General features: G+C 44.5%; 1 pseudogene; it reads left to right on the top strand.

Annotated features, from left to right (window-relative positions):
- Positions 1-3,275: 3,275 nt before the first annotated feature.
- On the top strand, positions 3,276-5,616 carry LOC131919031 (large ribosomal subunit protein eL43-like; annotated as a pseudogene).
- The last annotated feature ends 384 nt before the right edge of the window (positions 5,617-6,000 follow it).

The following is a 6,000-nucleotide window of genomic DNA, read 5'->3' as shown; positions in this document are numbered from 1 at the left end:
CACCATGATGGCTAAAGAATTGAGTTGATCAGATTGATGGTGCTGGTGCACGCCTTTAATCCTGCACTTGGGAGGCAGAGGTGGATCTCTGTGAGTTCAAGGCCAGCCTGGTCTACAGAGTGAGTTCCAGGACAGCCAGGGCTACACAGAGAAACCCTGTCTTGAAAAACAAAACAAAACAAGAATTGAGTTGATCGTGAAAGGTATCAAGTTGATCTGAACTTTCTTCAATGCTTCTGAGAATTTATGTAAAGACTCCTCTAGCCCTGCTATTCCCATTCCAAGTCCCAAAAGGATGCCCAGAGTTTCAAGACTAGAGACACGTTGGACAGCTTGTTTCGCTCCTATTATGGTAGGCATAGTGAGGGAGACAGTAGGGGGTATAAAGGCAAGAGTACAGGTACCAGTTATGGGTAAAGGTACATAGACATTTCTTCTGTTGTGGGGTATTCACTCCTCAGACATGGATTTAAGTCAACAGAAAGCCTTTATTAGTCAGCCAGTGACTACACTGGGTATTCAGAATCCCAATGTAGTCCCCAGCCTTTCTCCGGGTAAACTTTTAGGCATAAAAGCCATATCCTGGGTTGACATACCTCAGTTAACAGCAACAGTTAGCCAGGAGCAGAACTACAAAAGCCAAAAAGCAAGATTAGTACATTTAGAGACTTTCCCAGAACTATGGACTTTGATGGGTTAGGTCTTTGTTTTCATTTTGGCAGGTGGTACTGTCTACATGCTAACTTTTATGGCCTGAACGATACTTCCATCATGGAGTCAGTTGTGCTAAAGTCTCAGGGCCTACTAAGGTCTGGGATCCTGTTACAGTTCCACAAACTCCTAAGAGTCCTGTCTTTTAGGAAAGACAGGGATATAGTCCAAAAGGGTTATTTGATGGATCTCTCCTTTTCCCAAAAGTTTTTCTTCCTGTTGAGTGTTCCACAGGGAAAACTTGTGTGCCAAAGACAAAGGTTGGCCATAAAAGATTGGCTTATTTGGGAACTTACTTAGGCCATGCCAGTCCCTGTTACTAAATTCTTGCTTGTTCTGTATAATCGGAAAAATTCCAGAGCTTGCAAAGGGAAGACTATGTCAGCTGACAGCAACAGATATTATGGCCCCTCAACCCATGTACAGACTTGAGCTGGTTTATAATCCCGGACTCAAATGAAGGGAAGTCTGGGTCCTTTGAGGAAGGGCACTGGTAAACTACCAAAGGTTTTACTGTTGATCTTTCATCCTTTCCTCAAGGGACATACGGCCATTTACCAAGGTAACTGCATATCAAAGAAAGGTAAAGAATAGGAGCTGGAGAGATGTCTCACTTGGTAAAGTGCTTGCCACTCAAGCATGAAGACGTGGTACAGAAACAGTGTATACATGATCAGGCTCAAGTAGGTCTGAAGGCACAAATACATGAAAAGTTGAGCCAAATGCTCAGATTTCTATTCCTGCTACAATGTCTTCTGTCCCTGTCTTAGGGTTTCTATTGCTGTGAGGAGACACCATGACTACTGCAACTCATATAAAGGAAAAGATGTAATTATCGTGGATTGCTTACAGTTCAGAGGTTCAATCCATTATCATAATGGTGGAACACGTGACATGCAGGCAGATATGGTGCTGGAGAAGGAGCTGCTACATGTTGACTCAGGAAGTGGTCTGAGACACTGGCTGTGTCTTGAGTATATATGAGACCTCAAAGTCCACCTCCACAGTGACAAATTTTCTCCAATAAGGCCACACCCACTCCAACAAAGCCACACATCTTAATAGTGCCACTTCCTTTGGGGGTCATTTTCTTTTAAACCACCACAATCATCATGGTGGGTCATGACAGCGTGCAGGCAGACATGGTGCTGGAGAAGTAGCTGAGAGTCCTATATCCTGCAGACAACAGGAAGTGGTCTGAGACACTGGGTGGTATCTTGAGCATATATGAGACCTCAAAGCCCGCTTCCACAGAGACACTTTGTCCAACAGGACCACAGTGTGTAGGGGCCCCAAAACAGCTTGACCACACAGCTGCCATGACAGGCTTAGAGGCCCAAACACTGCTTCTGGCAGGCAACACCTAGACCCAGGAAAAGCCATCAGCTGACCCTACCCAGGGAGGGCCTTGCATCTAAGGGGAAATACCTGACATTCCAAACATTCCCTATACCCTAGAAAAATTTCAGCCAATCAGGGTCCTGAACCCTGGAAATCCCCTCACCCCAACCTCTGCTATGATTTAAAAAAAAAAAAACAAAAAACCCACCTGACCTAAGCTCGGGGCTCTCTGCGCTCACTGCTGTGTCAGAGAGACCAAGGCCCAGAGCTTGAATGTAGCAAAGGCTCTTTGCTTTTACATATGGGATTTGGTCTCTGTGGTGGCCTTTTGGGGGATCCCTGCAATCTGGGCATAACAACAGCTACTCCAACAAGGCCTTATCTCTTAATAGTCCCACTCCTTGTGTGATTATGGGGGCCAATTACCTTCAAACTACCACAGTCTCCTAGTATGCACCTGTAGCTTCATGGAGTGTGACCTATGACTGGTTGACTATGGAAGAGAAGAGTAGGGCCTGACTTACAGATGATTCTGCATGGTGTATGGGACAGATGCAGCACTACAGCCTTTTTCTGGGTCAACCCTAAAGAACAGTGGTGAAGGGAAATCTTTGTAGTGGAAAGAACTTTGGGCAAACTACACAGTCACGTGTTTTTCTTAGAAGGAAAAAATGGCCAAATGTGTGATTACATACTGGTTCATGGTGTAGTGGGATATTTAGTAGGGTCATTCTATCTAGTATAAACATCAGAATGAAATAATTGTTTTACATGTACTTAGGCTTTGAAGAAATTGTTGTGAAAAAAAATAGCGATTGTTTCTGTGATTTATAGAGTTCCTTTTCTGAAGGAGTTTTACAGCCTTTGCATGATCTTAGTCACAAGATGGTCTTGACAAACAAGGAAGTCTTGCATTACTGAGTACTGCAAACAGTGTGTAATAAAAGCTGAGATTGCAGAGGTGATGATTGCAGAGGCTGAGATTGCAGATTAGATCAGGGGCTCTGGTATGAGGAATTTAGCTCACTCTAAAAACAGCTTTTGTGTAATAGCCAGTAAATAAGCTTGTGAAAGGTTGCTTGGGGTTCAGTCCCTTGAGGCTGTCCCCCTGCTCCTTCAAGGCTTCATTGCATCCTCAAGTGCCTCTCTTCAGTCATCCTGAGTGACCCAGTTTACCAAGATCATAGTCTGCAGCCAGTGGCTTGAGAGGATGATGACTGGACATGGGTGAGAAAGACAATTTGGGGACATACCTCTCCAAATGGACAAAGAGTATGAAGATACCATGTTCCATTAAATGCTCACCCACAAGTGATGCCAGCAGAGGACTTCTATCATCAAGTAGATAGGACAATCTTTTCTGTGGATAGCAGTCAACCTTCACACCCACCTCCCAGACATCCTTGTCATTGCCCAACAGGCCCAGGAACAATTGATCATGGTGGCAAGGATGAGGGTTATGCTTGGGTTCAACAACACGGATTTCTACTCACCAAGGCTGAGGTCCAGATTCAGGGAGAAACTGTATCAAAGAGTAAAATGGCCAGCAAGATAGCTCATTCAACAAAGGCACTTGCCACCAAGCCTGACAACCTGAGTTTGATTGATACTGGAATTAAAGGTCACAGACTGTGCCCCAACAAGCCATGTTCAGCCACTTGTCCTTAGTAAGCTAATTAAAAGAGCCAAATTAATAGTGAAAAGAAAAAAAAAAGAGAGACAGAGAGACAGAGACAGAGAGACAGAGAGAGAGAGAGAGAGAGAGAGAGAGAGAGAGAGAGAGATTTATTCAACATGGTAACACTGAGATGAGGAACAAAGAGGTGACCCACCCCCGAAATCCATTGCCAGGGTCCTGACATGTGGGTAGGGTTTCAATAGAAAGCAAGAGAGATGCGAGACCAAGCAGTCCAGCAAGCCCTGGGCGCCACCCACCATTGCCTCAGCTCCAGGTTTCTTCAGCAAGGTCATCTGACAAGTTTTAAATCTTTCACCAGGAGACAAGTTCCACCTCTGACTGACACCCCCAGCCCCTTCACCTATTTCCTCTCCCAGTGGGAGATTCCTCAGGTAATTCTAACTTCTTGAGGTCCATTGTTTCAATAGTCTGATAGTCAAAGAGAGAGTAGAAGCCTCTTTAGAGTACACTCATTCCTGCCAGACAGGCTGGGCACGCGATATCCAGCACCACATGTAGGAAGAAGAGAACCAACTCCCAGTGTTGTCCTCTGACACCCACATGTACATATTCTGGTAATCCCACCAGATGGGAATAAGACCACTACCAAGCTTTAATTAAATTCTGGCCAGGAGGGTTGTCTCTGGCCAGGTCCATCTCTGTGTTCCCAAGAAATGGCCATGAGTCACACCTGCCTTGCAGAGACTTAAAAAGGAAACCCCACAAGGCCACCATATTTCCCATCAGGTCCAAAGGATACCATATCCTGATGTATTTCCTGCCTATGTATCCCCCACCTACAACCAGTCAGGGGCAAGCATATATCCTGATGTATTTCCTGCCTGTGAACCTCCTGCCCACATGTGATCCAGCACATCCAGTGCAAATGGGTCCAACAAACTTGTTTAGGAGAGTGAAAACATAAATAGCTGTGGTGATATCGTGTCCCCCAGTATATTGTGCACCCTAATAAACTTATCTGGGGGTCAGAGAACAGAACAGCCACTAGACAGACATAGAAGCCAGGCATGGTGGCACACACCTTTAATCCCAAGACTTGAGATCTCATGTCTTGCTTGGGAAAAACACACACCTTTAATCCCAGAAAGTGATAGCAGGAAGCAGAAAGGTATAAGGTATATGGCATGAGGACCGGGAACTAGAGGTCTTTTTAAACTTTTAGGCTTTTAGCAGCAGTTCAGCTGAGATCCATTCTGGATAAGGACTCAGAGGCTTCCAGTCTGAGAAAACAGGATCGGCTGAGAAATTGGCGAGGTGAGGTCAGCTATGGCTTGTTCTGCTTCTCTGATCTTTCAGCATTCACCCCAGTACCTGGCTCTGGGTTTGTTTTGGTTAATAAGATCTTTTAAGATTCATCTACAAATAGCCTCCAACATTTAACTTTAGTTCTCATATTTTCCACCACCACCACTACACACACACACACACACACACACACACACACACACACACACAAATAAATAAATAATAAATAAATAAATAAATAAATAAATAAATAAATGTAATAAAACTGTTTTGAAAAATAAGGCGGACTCTCTGGGCTTAGATTCCGGCTTCACAGCTAAATGCACCAAGACGGTCGGGGTTGCAGGGAAATATGGAAGCTGCTATGGCGCCTCCCTCTGGAAAATGGTGATGAAAATTGGAATTAGCCAGCACACCAAGTACACCTTCTCCTTCTGTGGCAAGACCAAGAGAAAGAGACGAGCTGTTGGCATCTGACACTGTGGTTCCTGCATGAAAACAGTGACTGGCGGGTCCTGAACCTGCAACACTACCTCTGAGGCCACAGTGAAGTCTCCATCAGAAAACTGAAGGAACAGAGAGACCAGAAGTACTGCTGTTTGGGACCACCTAGCCTCTAACAAATGGGTTCATTTACATAACAAAAAAGAAAAATAAGGTGGAAAAACAAAAATGACAACCAGTGTCTACCTCTGGCCTCCACATATGCCCACACAGGCAAGTGTACCCTTAAGCACATATACATACACCGCATACGTGTATACATACACTCATTGCCTAATTAATTAATAAGAAAAAAAAAGCCCTGGAATTCAGCCTGGAATCTAGGTTGCCTCTTCTGCTGACACCTTCAAATCCAGGAGTCTTTAAATGCCACTTGTAAGGAAAATTGCCTACAGAGACATCATGGAAGCGCCAGGTTATCTCCTAGATTGCTAAAGCAATCCGTGTCTACCTATGATGACTGGAACCTCCAAGTTTTAACATATTTCTCTCAATCACCA

The sequence above is a fragment of the Peromyscus eremicus genome, chromosome 9 (genome assembly GCF_949786415.1).
Source record: "Peromyscus eremicus chromosome 9, PerEre_H2_v1, whole genome shotgun sequence".
NCBI lineage: Eukaryota > Metazoa > Chordata > Mammalia > Rodentia > Cricetidae > Peromyscus > Peromyscus eremicus.
Note: the sequence above shows the minus strand (reverse complement) of the source record. Positions and strands in the feature narration are given on the sequence as shown.